The following is a 16,238-nucleotide window of genomic DNA, read 5'->3' as shown; positions in this document are numbered from 1 at the left end:
GCTCACTATTGGCTTTTGCGCCGCCGTTCTGCTTTTCAGACCTGCCGCGTAGAGGCGACGCTTGATAGTCGTGTCTGAGACGCCATCCAGCCCGAGGTTATTCTTAATTTCGCGAACAGTTGAAGTGGGGTTGTCAGCCACCGCCGCAACAATGGCCATGTCGTCCTCTTCCGTGGTCACTTTGGGCCGGGCTTTACGGGGAGCATCAGCAATTCTTCCTTCCTTTTTGTACGCCTGGATGATTCGATTCACAGTTTTAAATGGCCGATTAGTCATCTCTGATATAACTCTTTGGGAATAGTTTTGAAGGCAGAGATCTACAATGCGCTGTCTTTCATTTTCTGGCACCCGCGACATGGCTACCTTTTCGAAAGTGCACCGGGAAATGAAATGGGCCTGCGCTGTCAGAGTTTTTGTCGCCGAAGGGGCATGGGAAGCAGCAAAAGATAAAAGCAATCCATATTCCAAAGCTGATCGCACGATGATCATGCAAGCCGACAGAACTGCGGTCAGAGTAAAAACGTCCGCTGGCCTTCGCTTTTACGAACAATCCGAGAATCATTCGCTTGAGAGTGGCCAGCCCCTTCGTTGAGCAGTCATGAGCAGCCACGTATCAGCATCGTAAGCTGATAAGAGCGGGTAGCATGACTCGGCTACCACAGACCGCCATCCTATACATCTCGGACATGATTCAAGCTGAACTCGCGCTGGTGCTGTGCGGCTTCGTATCATTGAGAAACCCGCTGCCGTGACTCAGTGACTTTCGCTCTTGCCCCTGATCCAAACGTTGCGGGTTCAACCGCAGCCGCGGAGGCAGTACTTCGATGGAGACAATATAGAATAAAACGTGTTCCACGGCTGCTTGGTTCATTCTGAAGAAAGGTCAACTTTTGCAACTCAAAAAGAAGGTCGAACACACAGATAGTCAATGGACAGGACAGGCGCTGTCCTGTGGCCAGGAGCGGGCAGCGGCTGTCCTGTCCATGGACTATCTGTGTTCGTCCTTCTTTTGCCCTATAACATTTCACCTTTATAGCGACATTATATGGCTTATCGGCAACGAAACCCGGATGTTGCTGTTTGCAAAAGTGGTCCAAAAACTCAGATGACGTAATCAAGGAAAGCCAGACATCATAATTGAAATATAGCCTAGACATCAGAGATGTGTGTACGGGATAATAGTTAGCAGTATTAATAGTTAGTAGTGATAATAGTGAAAGGTCTTTAGGACAAAGTCCTTAAGGTGAAAGGCCTTTGCAATAGAGACCTTTAGGTAAAGGACATTATTATTAATGGTGAAAGGCACTAATGATAAACAATAAAGGCCTTCAGAAAAAAGTTTTATGGCAAAGACCTTTAGGTCAAAGGCATTTAGGACAAATACCTTTAGCTAAAAGGCCTTTAGGTAAAGGGCATAATAAATGCTGATAGTCATTATGAGATTGTTAAATGCCTTCGGGTCGAACGCTTTTTGTGGTAAATGATTATAGGCCAAAGACCTTCTGGACAAAGGCCTTTATGGTAAAGGTGGGGGAAACCTTTAATAGAACACGCAGCAGAATTCATGATGACCCATAAATGATTTCGCATTCACAGCACGCAAGCAGTGTTAAGTGACCTCGGTAATTTTAATGACATAATGCAATAACGCCCGTGGCTCTGCTATGGAAACGCACGTTAATAAACCCCGAGCGGTTTATATTAACCAGAGGCCTCAGCGGTGACCAAATAGTTTGATCAGCCTTCGTGCGTGCCGGATGTGTGGGATTCCATCTGCAGAGCGACGGGTGTTGGCCGTTTTATTAGCCCCATTAATCAAATTCGATATAGCATCAAGCGATGCACGAAACTGCGCGCTATGCTCATCACGTCATCGCCCTAAACCAAGAAAAGCGCGCCTGATAGGATCTCCAGACACACGGCACTAACAGTTGCGGCAACAACAAAAAATAGCACCAGCACAGCGCGCAAAAGAATAGCGCTTTAGTCATTTTATCCTCATCAATCGGGGGGGGGGGGGGGGGGGGGGCAATGCTTAAGTCGTTTATCTGCGGAGATGCTTGTTTCAGTTTCTGCATTAAATTGACTTTCTGACGGTGAAGAAACAGGCTGTTCACATGCTCTAGGCGAAACCAATACGCTGCCGCGATTAAAGTGCTCTTTCCCGCGATTCCGTCTCGGTCCCTCAGTCGCTGGAGCTCAGTGAAGTGCGCTTCACAGCAAAGCAAGAGCGGCGCGCTCCAGCGCTGTAGCAGACGACGCGAAGCACCTCCCCTAGTTCCCCCCGCGCATGCGCAGCTTTGCTTCGATGCGCGGCCGCGCCGGACGCACTGGCGCTCCGCGGAGCGCAGCCACGGGGAGCGGTGATCACCCCAAGAGTGGACGACCCTGTACTAATGTAAACTTTGCCCGCCGTGGCGAATTGTTGCAGCACCACGAGCAGAACCATGGGTTCGTGTCGAGACTAAGTACGCTTCAGTTTTCTTCCTATTCAGGTGAGGAAGATGCACGCGTTCTTGGCGTTCTTTTTTTGTGCATGCACGAATAAATGTTAGCTTGCGTAGACCGCTCGCGTAGTGTTCTGCGGAGGAAAAGGGAGCGAAATTTTGACAGCTTAAAGCGCTTCCAGGTACTTACATGAACGACAGAGGTCAGTGCATTGCGAATTATATTGCTGGGTAAAGCAAGGAATAAGCACAGCAAGCGCAGGACGACTCCTGGTTAATGCTATTTGCAGGCACAGCAGAAGCACAGGATGCGCAAAAAAAAATATCGTGAGAAATGCATACGAATAAGAAGCATTATGCGCCTCATTGCTTCTGCTTATCTGTTGTTTATAGCTCTCTCCTCTGTAATTTTAATGCGCATGGAGCAACAGTTTACCTCTTCTTTCTGCTTCGGCAAACGTGCAGTATTCGGGGGTGAGAACTTGGACACAATGGAGCTACAAGCTTGCACGTTCTTGCTTAGAACTGGCGAAATGATGATCTTTTCTTTCTGTGAACAGTTCACGTAAACTGTATTATTCACTAAGAAGTCATCAGTGCTGTCTCTGTGCTCTCAATAAAGGAGCATGGCTCCTTTCTGCATGATATTTATATTGCATGTGCAGGGTACTAGTGCAAATACAAAACTAATTTTAATGCGCAAACCTTGCTTGCCTCATTGAGCGAAAACTCGTTTGTGTGTGTGTGTGTTAACATTCAATGGTACCCGTAAAACATGGCATTCTCATGCAACCTGGCAGGTAGCACTTAATGATTGGCTGCGGGAGCAACCTACGAGGCAGGTGGCCCACCTACGTCACACGACCTTGTGGCGTCCTCAAACCCACCCATTGCAAACTGTCCAGTGGGAAAGGTCCCAGCTAAATGAAAGACTCGTATTTGGGAAGAGCAACGTGGGTCATATAGAGCTGCCGCTGGGGAGCACCTGCCATTGCAGGGCAGAGGCGTATGACTTATCCGCTGCACCAGGAGGGGTATGAGGACTGTCAGGGATATAAGAATCTAAAATAGATAATGACCTTTTGCATATACGGGAATTAATCCACATGCTATCGCGTCATACCCTTCTGGTGGAGTTTGTTTCCTCTCCGATTTTTTGTACTGTAATTTGAAATGTCTTCGTGTGCAGCCATTGTTAAAATTCCTTATTGTCTACAGTATTGTGACCGTCAACACAGCATTTCCTAGCCTGGGGTAGCCCGCAGTTGTCATTCCAATAGTCCCTGACTTCAACACCTGTATTTGTGGGGCTTGCTTCGCTTCCATCAAGTACTGGTTCAACTGCTTGTAAAAAGGGTCTGCACCGGTCATGAACACGGTGTAAAAATAGTTTCGGTGTTGACACTGGCTGTCTGCCACTGCGGAGAGCACGCACAGATCATGTTTGCCCTCTACTATATGCGCACACTGGCGCGGGGGCTCAGCGCAGTGGTGGCCATTCACTTGCAGAGTGGCGGACGCGGGTGAACGGTTTGCACGGCTTTCGGTCCCATTTTAGGTTTTGTTTTTCGGTGTTTTGCACTGCAAGAGTGCATCACAAGGTGTGGACGTTTAGGTTCATGCCTTCGATGTTGTCGTAGGCACTGTGCGCGAACAAAGTTTGGTAGAACTAGCTTTTGTGTTGCGGTTTGGGACCAGCTGCAGTGATTGTGCAAACCCACGTGGTGGTGTGGGCTCACACCTTGGACGGCTGTTGCGGCCTATGTACATGGCAGCAGAAGCTGACCATACGTGATTATACTTAGTATCCAAGTGCAGATCAGGCTACCAGAGTTGTCCAGACCAAGTGTCGCTCTTTAAAGCTGCGTTTGAGCCCGATCGCCTAGAACTTTGGTTCTAGGCGAGGATAGGAAATAAATATCCCATCTGCCCAGAACAGGTAGGATAATTCGATCTAGTGACCACATCTGCGCGAAGCATTTTCCCGAGCTTACACTATAAAATCGTACTATGCCAAGTTTAATGGCAAGGCACTTTTAAATGCACCCAAGAAACCGATCCTTCTGGCTGATGCTGTGCCCAGTATTTTTCCCAGATGTCCCAGTCTGACAAAAGAGGCAAGTTCAAGAAAGCCTCCTAGATTGGATTGTTAAAACGTTTATTTGGGGCCTGCAGTAGAGCGCACGCGCGCTTCGGACGGGGCCTATGTCATCCTCTGGGCGCCGGCCGCGCGGCCTGGGTCCCCGCTCGCCGTTGCCGGCTCGCTGGGTCCCTGCCGGGCCAGCGCCTCGATGACCTGCTGGACGGCCCAAAGTTGTTCCTCTTGTTTGTCGCTCCCTGCGGCTGCTTCCAGTCGTGGCGGGATCCTCCCAGACTTAGCTTCTTCCTGGTACTTGCTGCAATTCCACAGAATGTGTGCGAAGCCGGCCGTCTCCGTTCGGCAGACTCTGCATTTGTCTGTCGGGTGCGTCTCGGGATACATTCTGTGCAACAGCGACAGGCTGGGGAATGAGCCCGTCTGTAGCTGTCTGAATAAAACGGCTTGCTCTCGACTGAGCCCCGAGCAAGAGGGTGGAAGGGTTCTGCGAGCTAGGCGGAACGCCTTGGTTATTTCGTTGTATTCGGTCATTCGGTCCTTGGTGCTGAACCACAGCGGCCAGTCGACCAAGGCGCGGTCCGTTAGCGCGCGCGCCTCGGCGTGTGCCGTCTCGTTGTGGTTGGCGTTGCGGTCTGACGCCTTGCCCGCGTGCGCCGGGAACCACTTGATTCTCACTTGTTTGCTGCCATCGTCGTTCTTGGTTTCTTGCAGTATGTGCACCGCTTCCTTCGCTATCCTGCCTTTGGCATAATTTCTCACCGCCTGCCTCGAGTCGCATAGCACCGTGTGGCAGTCGCGGTCGGCGATGGCCACCTCCTCCGCTTGCTCTGCCTTGGGGCATCTCGTGCTGGTGGTCATGCGAACGGTGCCTGTGTCGTCGACGACGACTGTCGTGAAGCCGTGTATCTTGGCGTACTCAGCCGCGTCAACGTAGCGTGCGTGTGTGTGTCGGCCGCGTGCTGGTCTATCAGCGCCTTGGCTCTCGCTGCTCTCCTCCCTCTATTATACTCCGGGTGCATGTTGTTCGGTACCGAGTCCACTCTGATGTTGCGCCTGATCTCATCGGGGACGGGGAGCTGCGTCTGCTCCCTGCCTTGATATCCAATTCCCAGGTTGTCCAGGATTTTCCGGCCGGCCTTGGTCATAGACAGTCTTTCGAGTTGTGCGGCGCGTTGGGCCTCCGCTATCTCCTCTAGAGTGTTGTGCACCCCCAGCTGCAGGAGGCGTTTGGTGCTCATTGTTTCGAACAGTCCCATTGCTGTCTTGTAGGCTTTGCGGATGAGTATATCTATCTTGTTTCTCTCGGTCTTCTTCCACTTGTGGTAGGCCGCCCCGTACGCTACGTGACAATGACGAACGAGTGGATCAGTCTGATGAGGCTCTCTCCCGTCATTCCGCTTTTCTTGTTCGTGAGTCGTTTGAGTAGTCTCGTGGCGTTCGCCGCTTTCGCAATGAGTCGGGTGACGGTCTCGCCGTTTCTGCCATGCGTCTCGATCGTCATTCCCAACACTCTGATCTTGTTGACTCTTGGGATCGCGTTTCCCTCTCTGGTCTTGACTTTGATTGCCTCGCACTCTCTCGGGCTGCTCTTTGGTTTGCGGTGCTTGACGGGCGGGTAGACAAGGAGCTCCGACTTACTCGGCGAGCATCGGAGCCCCGTTCCGTCGAGTTGGTCTTCGATCGCATCAACGGCCACCTGTAGAGTGGATTCGATGTGGGCATCGCTGCCTTCTTCCACCCACAGCGTTATGTCGGCGGCGTATATCGTATGTCGGACTTCCTTGATGTTCCTGAGCCTTTCGGCCACTCCTATCATCACGAGATTGAAATGCACCGGCGAGATGACCAATCCCTGAGGTGTGCCTGTGCTTCCCAGCTTCTTTTCCTGTGCTTGGAGGTCCCCCCGCTCTGAGCTTGGCCGTTCTGTCCGTGAGGAAGTCTTTGATGTAATTGTATGATCTCTCTCCCATGTTGTTTCGAGACTTGGGATAGGATCGCCGAGTGCTTCACCTTGTCGAAGGTGCTCTGCAGGTCGAGTCCCAGTATTGCTTTGTTGTCGCCGGTGTTGCCGTCGATGATCTGGTGCTTGAGTTGTATCATGGCGTCTTGGGTACTTAAGATGCTGCCTGAAGCCAATGGTTGTTTCCGGGTAGAGATCTTCTTTCTCGAGGTATTCTTGCCACCTGCTGAGCAGGACATGTTCCAACACCTTGCCCACGCAAGATGTGAGCGATATGGGTCGGAGGTTATGCGTGTCGGATGGCTTGCCCGGCTTGGGGATCAGGATGATCTTGGCCTTCTTCCACTGCGTCGGCAGCGTTCCCGTTTTCCAGCATTTGTTGTAATAGCTCGCGAGGCTTTCTCTGGATTTGTCGTCGAGGTTCTTAAGCGCCTTGTTGGTGATGCGGTCCAGCCCGGCCGCCGACCTGCTGTTGAGGTCCTGCAGTGCCGTGCGATCTTCTTCTACGTCTATATCTCTGTCGAGATGGGCCTTGGGCAGCCCCCCGTGGCACTCCGTGGGCGTAGTCGGCAGGTATCTGTCGCTGATGCGTTTCGCCACCTCATCAGCGCCGTGTTTAGTGACTTCTCGATGGATGAGTTTCGCCAGTCGGTCCCTTTGGTGTGACTTAGTCTTGGTTTCGTCGAGCAGATGCTTCAGCAAGTTCCATGTTTTCCTCTTTTGCATCTGGCCATCGGCGGCGTTGCATATCTCGTTCCACTGTTGCGCACATAGCGTGCGACAGTGGTCCTCGATTGCTCTGTTGAGTTCTGCGACTTTCTTTCGTAGCCTACGATTAAGGCGTTGTTTTTTCCATCTGTTGAGAATGGACTGCTTGGCTTCGATGAGGTGGGCCAGTCGGCTATCCATTCTGTTCGTTTCGAGGTCTGTTTCTATGTCCTTGGTTGAGTTTCGAACGTCTTGGAGGATCTTGTTGGTCCACGTGTCGATGTTGTCGATTTCGATCTCTTCCGCCTCCTGATTTCTGTTATCTCTGAAAGCGGTCCAATCGATCCACGTATGTTTCCTGACGTTGGTACTGCTCTGCTCCGGTATGCCGATTTCCACGATCATGTGGTCGTTGCCGAGGTACACCCCCGTGTTCCTCAACGTGATCGTAATCGGTTCGTTGTTCTTGACAAACGTGAGGTCTGGGCTGGTATCTCGGGACACAGAGTTGCCAATTCTCGTTGGGTAAGCCGGGTCGGTTATGAGGGTATAGCCGAGTTCTGCCGCGTCTTGGGATAGGTTTCTGCCTTTCGCATTCTCTTGACGTAGCCCCACGCCGGATCCATCGCATTAAAGTCGCCGCATGCGATCAGCGTGCTCTGGCCGGCCGTCGTGCTTGCCTTGTGAAGAATGACTTTCAACTTCTGCAGTCTCTGCGATGGGTTACTGTAGATGTTCAAAATGAAGATGCTGTTTTTTCTTTGCTTGGTCGGTATGAGTTCAGTGAGCATGTGTTCGATCCTGACGTTGCTTAGCCGGTGTTCGACGAAGGTGTGTCCCTTCCTGACCAGGGTGCACAGGCCTCTGCCGTCGGGCGGGTCCGCGTGCACCCTGTAGCCGGGGAGGGATGGCTTGTCCGTTAGTGTTTCTTGGAGCAGGAGCACGTCGGGCTTGCGTGCCGCGTGCTCGATGTGTTGCTGGACGACTGCCCTCTTCTTGACGAAGCAGCGGCAGTTCCACTGCCACACTGTTATGCCTGTGGAGTTGGAGGCCATGATTGTCCTGTTCGGAATTCTCCGAGTTGCTGCGCTTGGTTGACTTGCTGCTGTACTGGCATGAACAATGGGTTGCTTAGTGTTAGTTGCACACTGCTTTCCAGATTGCTGAGTCTATTGACGTTCTCCGTTTGGAAGGCTTCGATGGCTTCCTTCATCGATTTGATCATATCCTCGAGGCTGTTGAGTTTGGCCTCGACGTTGTTGTTGCTGCTGTCGGTGCTGCAGTTGCTCATGTTGTTCTTGGTCTTGCGCGATTCGACGGCCCTCTTCTTCGTTGGCGGCTCCTTGTCTGTGCCGGCCGTAGTTTCTTCGGCCTTGTTGTTGCCGCTCGGGCTGGATCTTTGCTGTATGACGTTGCGGAGGGCGTTGCGGATCTCCGCGATTTCCTTGGTGAGGTTGTTGATGGTGGCTTGCAGGGTCGCGTTCTCCTTTTCCAGGGCCTCGTTGATCTCTCGTTCCTTGGTTGAAGCGTTGTCTTCTGTTTCAACGTTGTCGCTCGGATTGGTCTTCATACCTCGTGCGGCGTTGACCCAACAGACTCTCTCGCGCGACGGTGATCTTTGGGTTTTCGTTTTTCGCGCGTCTCTGCTCTGGCTCCTGCAGCTGGTATTTCTCGACTGCGCGCGGTTTCTTGATGGCGTTCTTGACTTATGGGCAGCTGGCTTATCGAGTGACTGGAAAACGCTCTCCGACGGCAGCTGGTGGCTGACCTTTCGGCGCTCCCACTGACGCTTGCGAACGACGTAGGGAACCTTGTACCTGGCTTTACATTCTGTGTTGGCGGTCGGGTGAGCGCCGCCGCAAAGTTTGCATTTGGGGGTACATTTGTGGTCTTCCTTGGGGTTCGCTTGGCCGCAGCCCCTGCAGATCCGGTTGGTTGGCATCGGGCACACGTCCTTGCGATGCCCGACCCGACCACACTGGTGGCAGACATCGACTTGCTTTCTGTACAGGTGGCACGGTATGAGCGTGACACCATATCGGACAAAGTTTGGTACCTTTGGTCCTCTGAAGGCTACTATGGTTGTGGTCGTGTTGCCACCTAGAAAACGAAATGCCACCTAGCCTCCTAGAAAACGACAGTCTGCGAGACTGTGGTGAAGCCCGCCTGACGCTGGCCGTCCACTGACGTCCCTGATCCCCACTTGTAAATAAACCCGTTCCCGTCGTCACAACTTCGTGACAATATTTTAGGAGTCAGTATAGTTATTATATATGCTCTGAGCATTCGTGTGGATGGATGGGAAAAACTTTGCAGTGAATGCATTTCGTTAACGAGCTCGGAAGGATCGCACGGCATCGTCCTCGCTGCTGCTTCACCCATTCACGCAGTCCCAGCAAGTATAACACGAAGTTGCCCAAAATTATTTGGTGTCAACAGCAGTTTCAATCCTTCGGTGCCTTGCTGCACTTAAGAAAGCGCACATACTACATGCCGCGGCACCAAACGATTGCTCAGCACCTGCATTGTAGCTGCCGCAGCTCGGCGACTAGACAAGCCTCCATCGTATGGTGCCACCTGCCTGCGTTCGATAGAAGCGCAAGGAGCAGCGAACAAGGTCTGGCCGCTCCGCCGGGCGCAGTGTCAGCACCTTAATATATTCTTACACGTTGGTCACGGAAATCAAGATGTCGGTAGTCATTGGATGACTGACTCAGCAAGCACTTCTAGAGTAGATCCAGTACGGCTGTCAACTTCAATAATGTTAGATTGTTTTCTTCGTTGTCTGTCTAAGGGCATTGTAGTTCAGAAATCGGGGGAAAATCACGTTTCACCCAATCTTTCAAGAGCATATTCGAGGTGTAAAAATTTTAATGTGGTAAAGTCCGGTTTCACCCAAACACGAAAAACCCTATGTGTACAGGGTGGCCAGTTTTTCTAGCACCATCTCCCCTCTGACCTTCCCAGCATATATGGACCTGATCCTCACCAGCTGATTTCCTCCTTTGCATTGCTCCTAAGGCTTCCTTCACTTCCTCGTTCGCTACTGGCGGGATGTCAGTGCTGTGCACTACTGCCTTTCATTATTGTCCTGATTCCATTGGCTACTATATAGTAGAACTCTGTGCCTACTTTGGAAATGACACTGCCCTCTCTCTCTTAATGAATACATCCGATTTTTCTCTCTGCCTAGTTTCCTCTTCACCGCTTTTAGGCTATCTCCATTCTTGAGAACTTGCTCGATTCTCTTGTTGTGACATGCTTGTTGACGCAGGGTGCTTTAATACCTGGTGTTGGGCAAGACTGTGGTCGATTGGTGGCCGATGCATGACAGCGTGAGCGCTGCATCGTCATCTTCCAGCTCAGCCACGTGCCACCTGGCAATACTATAGTCTGATACAACTCAAGTCTGGAGTGAAGCTTCGCCCACATTCAGGACCTTTGCAAAGAATTCTTCCACAACTAAAAGTAATCTGTTAAAACTTTTCTTCTCACCTAAAGAAAAAGCCGCTTACAAGAGAAACAATTATATGCTCTAGAATTTCGATCCCTGGCTTGTTTGCTGTACTCAAATAGTAAAAAGTTGTTCCACTTTTTACTACTGGGATTGGCCAGTAGAGTCGCGGATCGTGGCCCACTGCTAGCTGCTGCTTTTTTTTTTACATTTTGTCGGACTGTATGTGGCATTATTTCCCCTTCCGAAAAAGAGAAGCATTGTTGTGATGCCGACAGCCTCGCGGTCAACGTAAGTTTAATACCGAAAATAAACGTTGGGGGGGGGGGGGGGGGTTAGCAGAGCATTCCAGCTGAAGCACGTTACGACTTCAACATGTTTGCCATTACCGTGTATAGAACGGTTTAAGCCATACACAACGCGCACAATGTCTGAGCTGTCTGCATCGCAGTTGCACTGCATTGTCTGGAAGCATTTCATAGTCGACATCGTTAACGCTCTGTAACATTCTCTAAGGGCCAAAATAGCGGCATAGCAGTTCCTCAGACAAGCCTTGGCAGCTGACAGGAGTCCATGTCGAGATTTGGTCACCGGGTTTGTTGTCAACCTGGCAGTGGCGAAAGTTGCGCTTAAACTTCGCATTACCACCAATTGCAACCGTCTGTAAATTTTTTGCCAGTGAGTGCCCGGATGTGCGCCCACCGAATTGTGCACACGTGTGCATACACATGCTTAAGCGCCCACATGCATGGACACACGCGCGTGCATGTACACACACTCACACCACGGAAATTTTTGAGAAAGGAGACTAAACTGCTAACGCAGTAACGAAACCACCTACAATGCTTTAACCGTAAGTGGGAATCGAGCCAGTGGCGGCGGGCGCAACAGAGAAGCTTCGTTTACTGATGCCGTAGGCTACTCGGCCATCTTCAAAGATTCTTTTTATTGTTGCCGCATGGAATATCGGGAACCTCCCTGACCTTGTCTTGCTTTACTTGATTGGGTCGAATTCCGCGACCTCGGCACACGGCCTCATGCCACTATCACTTCCTTGCTCTGCCCGCACATAAAAATTCCTGAAGGTGCACACGTCAAGAAAGGGCGATCAGTCAGGAGGTTTAACTTTCGCAGCATAAACGTTCCGAGCTAAAATGAGAACTGTTCTGTGAACAGTGACCTCGCCGAAAGTGGCGATTGTGCGTGTTTATCAAGCATAGAGCTTCTTCACACGCTAAGCAGTCTTATTAGCAGGAAATGTTCACACGGAATTCTGGTGTCCTTCATTACTGGCACAAATCTTATAGTGTAAGGCATGACCTCAGTGTCCTTTTTAAGAGACTGCTGAAGTGAGCTGTGTCTCAAACGAACATAGCGTCACAAATAATTTCTTTGTTCAATAGTTCCTCCTTGCTTGCAGATGTAGCAATTCACTGATCATGGCACAAACGTCCGCTTGGCTCGATGGCATGTCCTAATACGTAAAGTCGACGTTTGAGGTCTAAGAAAGGTTTTTGGGGCCTATTGAATGTACATCCTCTGAACTCGTCTTACTTAATATAAGACCGTCAGCAAAGGCTAGGTAAGGCTGCACGTAGAGGAAGTAATAACCGATCAGAACCTTTGTCAGCTGCCTTCTGGAGAAGCCGTACAGGTTCTAAGAAAAAGCGAATATTTAGGAAATCGAGTGTGTCAGCACAAAATTCCCTCGCGACTATGTACATAAAAGACAGATGAGCATTTAGTCACCTAATAATTATTAGCACAGCTGCCAGGAAGCGGTGGCTTTTTGGGTTTCGAAAAATAAGTCATGAAACAGGTTAGTGGACAAAAACTGCACGAAAGGCTCACCATACTGTATCAAGGTAGCATAAAATTCTGTCCACGCATGGGCTCCCTTTGAAAGCGACCCAGAAAAGTAACAAAGATTCTATTTAACGAATTTACGATCGTCCCCTTGCAATGCACCAATTGCAACATCTTCACAGCGCAACGTCGCATCTAAGACGTCGCAAGTTTGTGTCCGTACAGACACGAAGAGCCCCCAACCAATGCAAGCCTGCTTTTTTATCATATTCTTTTCGTCAGAGCAAGAGACGGAGACGACATCAGCATAGGACAAAATCTTAATTTTACACTGTACTAGCGACATGCCACGATTAGCTGTGTTTTTGAAGAAACTGAGCTATAGGTGGTCGAGATAATGCGAGTTACAAAGGCAATGTAGAGCAGGTGATGAAAATAAAATATTTTTGGTAAACTCTCAAGATGTATGCTGCAGGTGTGCCAGAGTGGGTGGGTGGGGGGGTGTGACTGGCAAGCCGCTTTTGGGGTGACAGAAAGATGTCTTGGCTTTATACACCTGCAAATACAAGGCAACTTCCGCTCATAGTGGGCACATGCAGTGGTCCTGACGGCGCCTGCTTAAGCATTTTGGGCTGGAGAAATTCCCGATTGACACGAGCTTCAAGAGAGACCTATTACTCGCCTGACGGGGACTTCGAAACTGCTGAAACTGAAAGGTTTTGTAGATGAATAATCCATCACCTTTTCTTTTTATGTAACTCATCAGATAGTCTAATATACATAGCTGGTGTACACTAATTCTGAGTTCATTTGATTTCGCGGCTCTTGCGTAAATTTAGGTCTTTTTGCCGCGAACAGTAAAACATCTCGCAATGAGCAAATTTTGCAGTGTTGTTTTATATGCTGATATCACAAAGAAAAGTAAACAGCAAAACAAGGTTGAATAAAAACCTACGTTCAGAATTTTTTATAGCCTGAACCCGTTTGAACCGGTTCGACGCTATCCGGAGCGGTTCGAACCGGAACGAAATGTCGCTCCGGAGCCGAACCCGGAACTGAACTGAACCCAAAAAAATTCCAGTTCGACAACCTGGGCGGAATTATCTGGTGAAGCGCTGCATAGGCTTCCTTCTGTGCTCCTATATTTGGCAGCAACGGCGTGGCTACGACGGTCGACTAGGTTGACTTATAAAATGAAACCGAGAAAGCACGAGGTATACAGGTCTGCAGTCTCAACGTTTGGGGCGATACAGCATACCCGATCGCTAAGTCCAAGAAGAAGGACGGCGGGATGCAAGACTCGAGGCAGCTTTCTCACATGACGAACCTTTGTGATGTGCCTGCTCTCGTCCAGCCACTTCAGTGCGGAGAACGCCGAACACTACTGGACATTGAAGCCATGCAGTTACTTTGAATGAGTCATGCAATTGCGATCTTCACTGGTAATGTCTGAAAAAATGCTTTTTTATTCGCTTGGCTTTAAGAGAGGTGCACAGGCGAATGGATAGAAGTTTACGTCGAGCTACAACGAAGTTACGTTTGCTCTGCAGAGCTAAATATTTTAAGTCATTGCAGGCCTTATTCTGCTTGATAACTGGTTTTCGGTCCGGTATTAGCTGTTTTCGCCAGGTTCTGATTGACCAGCAATAGTAAAAGTCAGGTAATATGAAAAGTAACTGCATGATTTTGCCGATACCTTAGCGACGTTTTATCCCTTTCTAGGATAGGTGGTGAAGAAAATGTACATGTTGAAGCTCGTGGAAGCGAAAAATAGAGAAAAAACTACTCAAACGCTCAAAAACGCTCAAGCGTGGCATACCCAAGGCACACGGTACCGGCTCTTGCCTACATAACGAAAGCCACTGCTGACTCCAGCAACGCCGCATCTCCGTGACGTCATGGCCTGACGCTTGTCTATAGCTTGCATTAGGTTGCTAGCCTTGTGGAATATATGGCAGCCATGCCTCACAAAACTGTATTGAATCGCTTTTAAAGGGCAAGGTAGATTAAATTAGTAAATATTGGAGCAGTTACAGTGCGTCATCCATGAAGTGTTAGCAGAACTTGGGGCAGGTGGGCCTCATGCACTAAGAGTGCTTTACCCTTGAGCGATCACATTTGAGAAGTCTATAGCTAGTCCATGTTGCTCTGATGGCTGCCTTACATCTTGAAAAACTTCAGTTAAATTGTTCGAAACATAGCAAAACAAGTTTGACCATTGTGTAATATGTCTCCATTAAATACGTGCATTTGTATTTTTGTTTGTAGATTTTGCAGCATGGAAGGAAATAGAAGAAATGAAGGAGCAAGTCCAATTCACAGCCACTACTGGACCAAAGCGTTTACCCTCAGGAGCAACGAAGAGGTACCTGTTTTGCCACAGGTCAGGAATGGAGGTGAAAACTGGAAAAGGTAAGCGGCAGCCAAAGTTAGTGGGCAGTGGGAAGTGCAACAAGCACTGCTTTGCAACTATGGCTGTCACGCAAGAAGGAGAGAAAGTAAGTGTTGAGTATTAGGCGGAGCACTACGGCCATGAGAAAAGTGTGAAGCATCAGCGCTTGACATCCACTCAGAAGAATGCCATAGCAGCAAAACTGAGCCTAGGAGTTCCTAGTAAAAGGATTTTGCTAGATGCACATGCAACTGGTGGAGATGAATTGAATGTGCTCCACACTTTGGACAGGCACGATGTTTATAATATAAAGCGAAAGTTCCATATTGGAAATGAGGAGCAGAAAGACCCAGATGAGTTTGTCAGCATGAGTATGTGGATTAATGAGCTCCAAGAAACCTCAGTTTCGCTCTATGCTGATAGAGAGTTGCTTACGGAACAAGGCATAGGGAAGTTTAAAATGGCTCTCATGAACAGCACTCAGGGAATTCCTGCTCGAATATGGTAGGAAAAGTGTTTGTATTGATTCCACCCATGGAACGAATTCGCACGATTTTCATCTGACAACACTGCTAGTAATTGGCGAAGACTTGTCAGGCATTCCATGCGCGTACCTTCTTTCAAAAAGTACTACAGAAGAAACTATGGTTGTTGTTTTTTCAGGCAGTCAAGGAGAGACTTGCTCAGGCACTTTGCACCGAGCTCTTCATGTCAGACGATGCGCCAGCATATTACAATGCTTGGGCAAGGGTAATGGGGAGCCCCTAGAAATGCTTGCTCTGTACTTGGCATGTCAAGCGTATTTGGAACTTGAATGTCAGTAAAGTTAGTAGGAGAGAAAATCGGAAACTTGTCAGGGAAACTTTGCACACTTTGACGCTTTGCCCAAGCGTAACAGAAGTTGAGGCTGTCCTTGCGAAACTTCTGCCGTCAAAGTCTGTGGAGGAGCTCAGAGCCTTCGTTGAGTACTTTGAGAGGGTGTTTGCAAAGCGCCCACAGCAGTGGGCACTCTGCTATAGAGAAGGCAGCGGTCTCACTCCTAATAACCATTTGGGGAGCTTACATAATGAGCTCAAGACGGTCTACTTGGAGAGGAAGCAGTGCCAGAGGTTAGACAAGCTGTTGATTACTTTGCAGAGGTTCACTAATGACCGGCTCCTGAAGCAGCTTGCTTCTGAGGTGAGGCCCAGGGCAGACCACCGCACAGCTGATAACTTCAAGAAGCACTGTGCAGGTTCCATAATATTGAAGTCCGGTGTTAGCAAAGCACCTCATGGTGGCTGGCTTATGGAGTCTGAATCTTTGCGGCAACATCAGTACATAGTTGTCAAGGGGAGCACAGCATGCACAGGTTGCAGGAAGAGCTGTCATGA

At 49.5% G+C, this 16,238-nt stretch overlaps 1 protein-coding gene and 2 pseudogenes across 1 annotated transcript in view; 1 reads left to right on the top strand and 2 right to left on the bottom strand.

The window, feature by feature from the left end:
- LOC149351043 (eukaryotic elongation factor 2 kinase-like) overlaps positions 1–16,238 on the bottom strand; it is a 57,912-nt gene that overhangs the window by 19,365 nt on the left and 22,309 nt on the right. The gene's annotated exons all lie outside the window — the stretch shown is intronic.
- Positions 645–15,775, top strand: LOC149351045 (uncharacterized; annotated as a pseudogene).
- On the bottom strand, positions 3,492–8,404 carry LOC149351046 (uncharacterized; annotated as a pseudogene).

The sequence above is a fragment of the Amblyomma mixtum genome, chromosome 3 (assembly GCF_055824585.1).
Source record: "Amblyomma mixtum isolate Tamu chromosome 3, ASM5582458v1, whole genome shotgun sequence".
Taxonomy (NCBI): domain Eukaryota; kingdom Metazoa; phylum Arthropoda; class Arachnida; order Ixodida; family Ixodidae; genus Amblyomma; species Amblyomma mixtum.
This window is presented reverse-complemented; position numbering and strand designations above follow the sequence as displayed.